At 38.9% G+C, this 9739-nt stretch overlaps 1 pseudogene; it reads right to left on the bottom strand.

Moving 5' to 3' along the window:
• The window catches only part of LOC103749620, a 33410-nt pseudogene extending 31673 nt beyond the window's left edge, over positions 1 to 1737 (bottom strand).
• Between the last annotated feature and the right edge of the window lie 8002 nt (positions 1738 to 9739).

Genomic DNA, 9739 nt, shown 5'->3' with positions numbered 1-9739 from the left:
TTTCTATCCACGAGAGTTTCCCTAAGCCAAGTAGTTTTTCCTTATACCAAACTTTAGTCTCAATAGTTCCTTGTTCAGGGTTAAAATCATAAACTCCTGCAAAAGGCAGGCAGCAGGGCATCTATTGCATGCTATCTTTTCCTTTTGGGGGAAACCAAGGCTTATTATTAATCACAAATGAAGGTCCAAATGAGAGCATAATCATAGGAGGAAGTCATCTATCTTATTACTTTTATTTTATTTCAGTAACATAATTCTGCTAAAGGCAGAGATTTCCCTTGTTTATTTCCCCATGCCATCATCAGAGTTGGTTATCAGAATACTTAAAGAAGAGTAGGTTATACAAATTACAAAAACCAGGAGTAACTGGGGAAGGGATATCCACAAAAAAAGTGGTCATCGGCTTTCGGCTGGAACTTTGTCAAATAGCACTCTTGCCAAGAACCATGGAACTCTTGGATCCAGCAATGCTCAATTTATAGAAATTTGAAATTTTTTTTTTTATTTTTTCCATCAAGACAACCTCACAAAATATTCTTTCTTGCTGCACGTGGTGGCGCATGCCTTTCATCCCAGCACCTGGGAGGCAGAGGCAGGTGGATCTCTGTGAGTTCAAGACCAGCCTGGTCTACATAGTGAGTTCCAGGACAGCTGGGGCTGCAGGGAGACCGTGTCTCAAAAAGACCAAAAAAAAAATTATTTCTTATGCTTATGCATACATCATTTTGCACACACACACACACACACACACACACACACACACAGACACTCGTATATGTGACCATGTGTGTTGAGGTTCCCCCTTATTGCTAAATTTTATTATTTTTAGTATTCAATAATTTGATAGAATAGCTGTTTCTGATACATTTAAAACTTTTCATTTGTTATGCACATTGTCAAAAACAACAACGTATTATCTCCTAGAGTTAGGCATAAAACCTATTGCCTTTCACATGCTCGACAAGCACTGTAACACTGAGCTTTGTCCCAGTTGTTCTATTTTTAGATGTCATTCTTAGTTATTTTTTTAATGTACTCTTTGGTTGTGGGAGACAGGCTTGAGCCTAGGGTGAAAGTGTTATTGACAGCCATGCAAAAGGCCTGAGGCAACGGCCTGACTGCTGGAGCCACAAGGAATGCCTTGTGACATTTGCTCCCGTAGGCAGATCATAAGACTCATGCCTAGAGCTTGCCATGCCCCAATCACCACCCTTGGAATTACAAATTGCAGCACTTAGATATTGCAACAGTCAGGGTCACGTGGTTTCTAGGAATCCAGACTCTGTAGTCTGAAACCCATTATGCTAATGAGGCATCTTACCCTCTATTCTGTGATAGGACATTAAGACTCTTCTGCTAATAAGACGCTGTCTGTTATGATAATAAGGTATCCTACTTGCTGTGCTGTGTTTGGACTACTACCCCTATATAAGCTTGTGCCTTCCTGCAATAAAGCAGACCTGTGTCACTGAACCTGGTCTCCTGTGTCTGAATGCGGCTCCACTGACACAGTCTCCTCACCAGCCCTGGGGTCTGGGACTGGGCAGAAGCATCAATGACAGAAGGCAGCCCCGTGTGAGCAGAAGAGCGGCCTCCATACTGGGCAGGCAGAAGAGCAGCCTCAGGGCGAGTGGAAGAGCAGCCTTGATGCCTGTGAGAATGAAGTAGTGGTACCTGTGAGAACGGAGGAGTGGCCGCCACTGGCGGTGACCGCATTTGGCAATCAGATTTGTCCATAATTAAGATCTTCTATTTGCCCCTTTAATTTATAAGAGATGTCTATAAATAAGGAAGCTAGCCTTTGGCAGTTGTTAGAGAGTTGAAATGTAGGATATATATACAAGAGTATTATTTATTCATAACGAAGAGCAAAATTATGTCATTGTCAGGAACTAGAGTACAAATTAATGAAACTAATGAAATGATCTAGACTATGAATAACAAATACCTTATGTTTTCCCCTATATGCAAAATCTCAATATTTTAAAATTGTTATGAAAATAGAGTGGAGATACAGGAGAGTGAGGGAAGAGGACAGGGCAAGATAAAGGGGCTTACTATGACTGATGTCCACTGTATATATGCATGAAGATGTTGTAAAGTTCATTATTTAGTCTTCTGGTATGTATCTCAGAGTTTAGGCAAGTGAGACTATATAAGTGCCACTTGTATGCAGTCAATCCCACTATTCTGTTTGAAATATTTGTTTGAAAAAAATTGGAGTCATTCTAAGACTCCCCAGCCCAGAACTAATACCTTATCTCATTTGTGCTTCAAAAGAAGCCTGAAGACCCAAGTTTGGTTTCCAGAACACACCTGTTGGAAGAGGAGAACTGACTTCCAGAAGTTTTCATTGGATTACCACACATGTACGTGGTATCCACACACTCAGCACACATACACATACACATACACATACACATACATATACACATGCACACTCTGAATAAATAAAAAAGTAATAAAATCCCTAAAAAGCCAATTTTGAGTTTATGTTACTTAAAAAAACAAATCTGCCTTGTTGCAGGTTTCCTCATGGGTCCATCCCACGAGGGACTGCAGGGAATGAGGGTTCTGGCCGAGGTGGGGGTGAGCGGCATAGAGTCAACACTCAGACACTGGGAGTCGGGTGGAAGCAGGCACTAGGAGAGGTGCTGTAGACTCGTTTATTGCTGGGAAAGGCAGGCCTTATATATCTCTCCCCCTGCCCCCAGTCACATAAGCTGGTGTGTTGCTTCCTGGTAGACCTCTTCATCCAGGCCACTCACATCAACAGTCTGTATGTCTGGGGGCAGATTATAGGTTGGCTCTTTTGCAGAAGCGTGGGCTGTGCTCTCAAGGTGGCCTTTGCTTAGGTCTGATACTTCACCTCCTACATATCCATCCCTTTTTATTATAGAAAGGTCAGTGGGAGCCAAGATTCTTTGCCTCAACATAGTTGACCCCACCTCAGAGGGCACCCAGCTTGATGGACTGTGCCTGTATTAGGTCATCCTGACCATCAGGATCTTACCCGTTATTGACTGCCAGCCCTCAAAGGGTATGACCTCTGGCATGACCATGTGGGGGAGGAGGAGGGCAAGAAATTACACAACTGCTTCTTGGATAACAGCAATCCAGACCTGCTGTGAAGGACTCCCCTGGCTGCTGAATCAAATTGCAGAAGAATGCCTGTAGGTCATGGAGGGAACAACATTTAAGGGCCTTGAAGGCCAGGTCACTAACTTGTTGGTAGTAAGCATGAAGGCCAATAGTGGACTGGGAAATGGGGTCAATATATTGTCCATGTCCTGTGAGCATATCCAGAGCAATGTTAAGGCCATATTGAAGGTTGAGATATGCCTGATTTTCATCCTGATTGTCATAAGCCAAACACCAACTCAGGAAGACTGAGGGCTCCAAAACCTCCTTTAATAAGTTATACCAATCGTAATGGGTGTGTAACTGCACGGCCCATTGGCAGAGAACTTGCTCAAAATATGGGGAATCGGGGCCTGACTGTTTGTCGGGTTTGTGGATGAGTTCACGGTCTGTGAGAGTGGTTGGCACACATGGCTGTTGCGTGGCATTTGGGCCAACATTAATTGGAAAGACAATGGTTGCAAGGGGCAGCAAGGGGAGGGTGGGCCATGGGGGTGTATAATGAGCAGGCGGTGCATCGAAGCAGGCAGAACATAGTTCCTTCCAGGGGTACTGGGGTGGTGGTGTCTCTGATTGTTGTGGCTTTGAAAGAGGGGTCTGAGGTAGAGACAAGGAGGCCCTTTCCTCATTGACTGTGGTCACTGCACTGTGACATTCACCAAACGAACCGAAGTTGGGGGTGTCGCCAATTCCAGGGGGCCGAGAACCCTGTTCGAGCACCAGCTGTTCCAGGTTCCTCCTGTGTCCAGCCCATGAGGGACTGCAGGGAATGAAGGTTCTGGCTGAGGTGGGGGTGAGCAGTGTGACATCAACACACAAGCACTGGGAGCTGGGTGGAAGCAGGCACTAGGTGAGGTGCTGCAGACTCATTTATTGCTGGGAAAGGCAGGCCTTATATATCTCTCCCCCATCCCCAGTGTCCCATAAGCTGGTGTGTCACTCCCTGATAGATCCTCTCATCCAGGCTGCTTGTATCATCACTCTCTAGGTCCGGGGGCAGATTATAGGTTGGCTTTTATGTGGAAGTGCCAGCTATGCTCTCAAGGCAGCCTGTGCTTAGGCCTGGCACTTCACCTCCTACATTGCCTATCTTTACCTTGTAGCTGTTTTCATTGATTTGCTGACTAGTCATTTAAAAACACTTTAAGGACAAACATCTCATTTTCATATTTTCTTTCACGTCCAAACAAAAGTCTCTTATGAAAATAAATACTTAGTATAAATCTTTTAATTTAATTTCCCTTCCATTGGATAAGGATAGACATGTGTTCAGTCACAATCTCTATTCATTTATATCAAACAACTTGAAATTCTTTTTCTGATACAACGCCCCAGTGACATGTTTCCTCCAGCTTGACCAAACCTCCTAAGCTTGTGCAATGTACACCACTAAATTGGACCAAGTATTCAAATCCTTGGAACCTCTGAGGGACATTCTAATTCAATCTGCCACAGGAACATGTCCAAATGTCTAACTGCTCTGAGCAGCATTCTGTTTTCACTTTGAATTTGTTCAATTATACTTTATGATAAGCAAGATAATTCAATGAAGACACATCATTCCTATAACTGACAAGGGGGAAAACAAAGAAATAAGAGCAAGTGTGAGTAAGGAAAAGAAGCATACTCTTTCTTAATGATATCCTTGAGAGAGAACTTTAGAAATCTGAAGGTAGTTCAGAGCTCAAAATCTCAGCAGTTCTTGTTTCTTATTTTCAAATCAACAATTTGTATCCTCTATACCTTTCTCTACTATGAAAGATACTGGATAATGTATAATATTGGATACCTCCATATTGTAATTGTAACTACATATTACTTATGTTTTTAAAATAAAGAAATGAAAAGAGTGCTTTATGCAATAGGACTCTTCAGCTATTGGTTTAAGTTTTATAGTGAAGGTTGTTTTTGTGTGTTGAGAGTCCTCAAAAGAGGAGAGAAATTAACAGTCTGAGAATGGTAGTAATGTGCCACAAATGTCAAAACTTCATATTCAGAAATTATGTATCATGTATATATTTAATTATACATTTATGCTTCATGTGTCATCTATCTGTATGTATGTGTGTATGTATGTATGTATATGCTCAGTGATGGATAATGATAATCTCATAAACTGTATGGAAAAAGCTGTAGATTTAAAAGTTTAACTATGTTCTCAATTTTATAAATTTATCATTTATTAATTTATTGAAATGGGGCAGTTTCTGAAGATGTGCCAGTGCTGACTTACTATTTTCACCTAAACAATAGTGAAAATGTTACCTTTACTTTCTTAAAATTTAGATTTGTGGCCGGGCGTGGTGGCACATGCCTTTAATCCCAGCACTCGGGAGGCAGAGGCAGGCGGATTTCTGTGAGTTCAAGTTCAAGGCCAGCATGGTCTATGAAGTGAGTTACAGGATAGCTGGGGCTACAGGGAAACCTTATTTCAAAAAGACTAAAAAAAAAAAGGTTTGTGACCAGAATTAATGCAATTCCACACATTTTAATATCCAGTATTTTATTTAAATTAATTTAGAATATATATGCATTTGTTAAGAAATATGAGCAAAAACATGATATGTGTGTGTGCCAGTGCTATACAACCACATCATTTTATTCAAGTTAGTGAAAAAAATTAATGTTTAGTCTTCTATGTTTTCTGTCTGATGCACCTCTCTCTTGCAAACAAAATGTGAATGAGCTTGAGAGATAGAAAAAGAGTGTAGGTATTTTTTTTTTCATTTCTTCTCCTTTTAATTTGATAAATAGGTTTTCAATAGTGAAATGTTTGCTTTCAAGAAAATAATTATGAAAAATATTTATAGTGTATCACCTTAATATAAATCACCATATTTACTAATACAAAAATGATAGATCATTTGTATAGGAAAATTTAGTGATAACTTACTGTGTATAGGAATGGTACTAGATATAATCAATGAGATTATCCTGAAAAAAAAAAAATAGGATGCCTTCAATCTGTTTATATATAGACTTTCTTTTAATTAAGATGAGGTTATAAATTTGGAGATCCCAGCATGTTTTTATATTTCTATAGGCTTACATTTATGACTCATTTAATTTTAATTTGTGTTGATGTATAAAAGATATAGTATGACAGCTAGGATCTCTAATACACAGTGCAGGTTCCAGTAACTTCTCTAGTCATTAATTGTAATATTGTTATTCAAATATCCTTACATGTTCAATTCCATTAGACATAAGAGGAATGCTAAGCAGAACCGTTGCTACCCATCTAGGAAAATGACTGGAATTTAACAGAGTGTTCAAAACAAGTGTTTCTAAGAATATGGAATAATTAATGTCACACATTACTAGAAGCAACTTGAAATGTTACAGCTACTTTTGGAAAGAACTTGATAGCGTCTTACAGTGTAGAAAGATATCACTCATTGCTTCAGACTATTTAATTCCTAGCTATTTTTTCAAGAGGAAGAAAAATGCTTACCCACACAGTGACTTCTACATTACTCTTTGTGCTAGGTGTATTGACGAAGAGCAAAAACTGTAAACAGTCAAATTTTTCTCCGGTGTTTGAATGGTTAAATACACTGTATGCGTACAATGTACTACCCGCATGGAAAAGGAAAAAAGTATTGATATATACAGTAGTATATATGTTTGGTTATAAAAATAAGAATATCACATATTCATATTTTGTTTCAAATGTATGGGTATATTTGAAAGTTGGTCCCTTCTTATATTATGTACAAAGTTATTTTGAATAAAATATTCCTTGCAGCTATATATGCTGGTTGATTTGTCTCTTCCTGAAGCCTTTCATTATGACTTCAAAAATGCTTGATGAATAAATTACCTTGTTATGTAAAGTTCATAAATACCAACAAAACTCAAATAATAAACTATTATATGTGACATGTTCAAATAGATGTTCTTAGAAAACTTTGAATTGCCATACTGTGATGAGAATGCCTCCCATAGGCTCCAAGTAGTTGAGTGTTTTGCCTCCTGTTGGTGGCACTTTCTGCAGAGGTTTAGGAGGTGCAGCCATGCTAAAGGAAACTGGTTGCTGTGTCACCCAAGATGGGCTTTGAGAGTGTATAGCCTGTCGGCTTCTAGTCTGTCTCAGTTTGCTTCCTATTCCTGCTTGAAAATGTGAGCACGTACTTTTCTTCTCTACCTGTCTCCTATCTTGTCTCTCCACAATGATGGACTCTTACCCTTCTGGAACCATAAGCCTAAATAAACTCTTCCTTCTATAAGTTGCCTTGGTCATGGGGTTTATCATAACAACAGCAAAGTAACTAATATACTTATTTTCTGTATTTTGACTTCATTTGTTTCCCCAATTTCTTAAGCTACAAATTTACATATTTATGAGATGATTTCAAAGCAAATAATGCCACTGTATGATCCTTTTCCTAGTGAAATTAAATGCTTTACAATTTAGATGACATCACTCTGACAATGGAATATTCATGAAAATAAGGTGCTTACTACAGTAGCTAAATTATACCAGTAAGATGAAGTTCTGTTATTTTTTCACAGGAGTAAAATACATGACTAGTATTTTTTAAATCTCTTCCATCAATTTCCTCCAAATTTTTTTCCCACAACTAACATTCTCAGAAAGTCACGTTGCATGCATATATAGCATCCTGCAAAGTAAGCACGACAGAAGGTGAAAAAGTGCTTCCAACATTAAATCCAAGAGCACTGACAATAGCTGAAATTTGGTCTAACATGATACCATTTCTTTCACAGCCACAACTTCAAAAACATTGTCATATACAAAAGAAACTGCAGTAAGTTTGTATTTGTCACAGGATTTGTCATGCACACAGTTATAATCTCTCTTTATATGCACTAAATCATATTTTGCACATTTTGTTGCAAAAACAACTTTTCAATATACAGTAGCTCATGTTCTTTACTTAAAGCAGAAAAGTGCCAATTTTCAATGAGCACATTATTAGTATTATCATTTTGAAAGTCTTAGTGAGTTTATTGGTCTTGCTAACAGAGCATAGCTTGGGGGGTTTATTTACAGAGGACTGTCCCCTTCCCCCCCCGATTTATGGCTACACTCAAAAGTTCACACTCAAATATAAATCCTGTGACTTCCCAACAGCCACACAAAATGGTGAGAGGCACCTCATGGTGTTCTCGGGCTTATGTATCCTTAGCCCCTCCCCCACATGCAGCTAAGGTAGTCTGATTGGGTGGGAGGGGTAACTGACTCACCACTGGACTCCTTGATGAATGTGGGAAGGAGGTGTGACTATAGCTTGACAGCATATAGTGGTCAAAGGACACTGCCAGGTAACACTCCACCCCTTTCACTGGCTCTTACATTATTTCTGCCAACATCTGCAAAAGCCCCTGACCCTTGGAGGGGGTAATACATGTGCCATTGTGGCAAAGCATTGAACTTTGGGCTTTCTGCATCACCTGTTTTCCATGGTCTATTGGCCTATTTCAGTGGGATTCCATCTATACCACACATTAGTACTAATGCTTAAATAGATTTGGTTAGGATCACCTCTTGACTAATCTTAAAATAAAGTGAAAATGCAGAGAATAATTGAAAAGAAAATACATAAGAATTTTAACAACTAAATTAATAGAAAGAATAAAGTTTGAATAATATTAGCTAGCTAAGTAGCCTACAATTTGTGATAATGAATTTGCATAATGAAAATTTTAAGTAACATTAATTTTATTTCTGTTAAAAAACTTAGTTCTAGGACAATATTTTCTAGAGTTTGTTTCCCCTTTCTTTTCTTTCCTGAAAAATGTCCTTATGAGTGTCCAGAAGTTTCTGAGTTTTTTGTAAATTACTATTGAATTTTTTTGTATTTCATATGGAACATTATATGCTGGGTTTTTGTTGGCTTGATTATGTATGGGTCTTGTGCCTGCTGACACAATTGCTGTAGGTTCACTTTCAAGAGCAAGGTCCCAGGAGCCGGCAAGACTCTGTTTCCATATGGTCATGCACCACCTCCCTGCCTCTTACAATCTTTGTGCCCCTTCTTACACAATGGTCCATGAGCCTTGGGTGGGTGAATTTTAATGTAGTAATCCTGTCCAAGGATCCACACTATGTAGACTCTTATTCTTTATGCTTTGGTCACTTGTGTTCATGGACCTCTGTTGCATGAGGTAGGTTCTGAGTTTTACCCACCTTGAAAATGAATTTTAGGCCGATAGAACTTCCTATGGCATGGAATAATAAATGACACCTTGGGTTTGGTAGAAAACCTTTATTATGGCAACAACAATAGTCAAAGAGCCAGTTCTCTAAGCATCAGTTCCCATAAGTGCTATTCAGTCATGCATATGCTACCTGAACATGCAATGGGTTGCAGTATAGAAAAGAAATCCTGTTCTTATGGTATGTGATTTCTTTATTATACTTAGTGAGATTATCTGATCTTTGCCCTGGAGGAAGTTATTATCTTTATTATAGTGGATGAGAGTAAACAAAACTTCCTGTGCATTAGTGGAGAAATCATCTCTGGTTTCTTAAATATTCTACAAAATTTGTCTAGATAAAAGATAGACAGTGCTTCTCCTTGAAAGACATGAGGAAATGTGAGAACCACAGAGTTTTATTACAAAACAGTTT

This window comes from Nannospalax galili, unplaced genomic scaffold (genome assembly GCF_000622305.1).
Source record: "Nannospalax galili isolate Female #2095 unplaced genomic scaffold, S.galili_v1.0 scaffold586, whole genome shotgun sequence".
Taxonomy (NCBI): domain Eukaryota; kingdom Metazoa; phylum Chordata; class Mammalia; order Rodentia; family Spalacidae; genus Nannospalax; species Nannospalax galili.
Note: the sequence above shows the minus strand (reverse complement) of the source record. Positions and strands in the feature narration are given on the sequence as shown.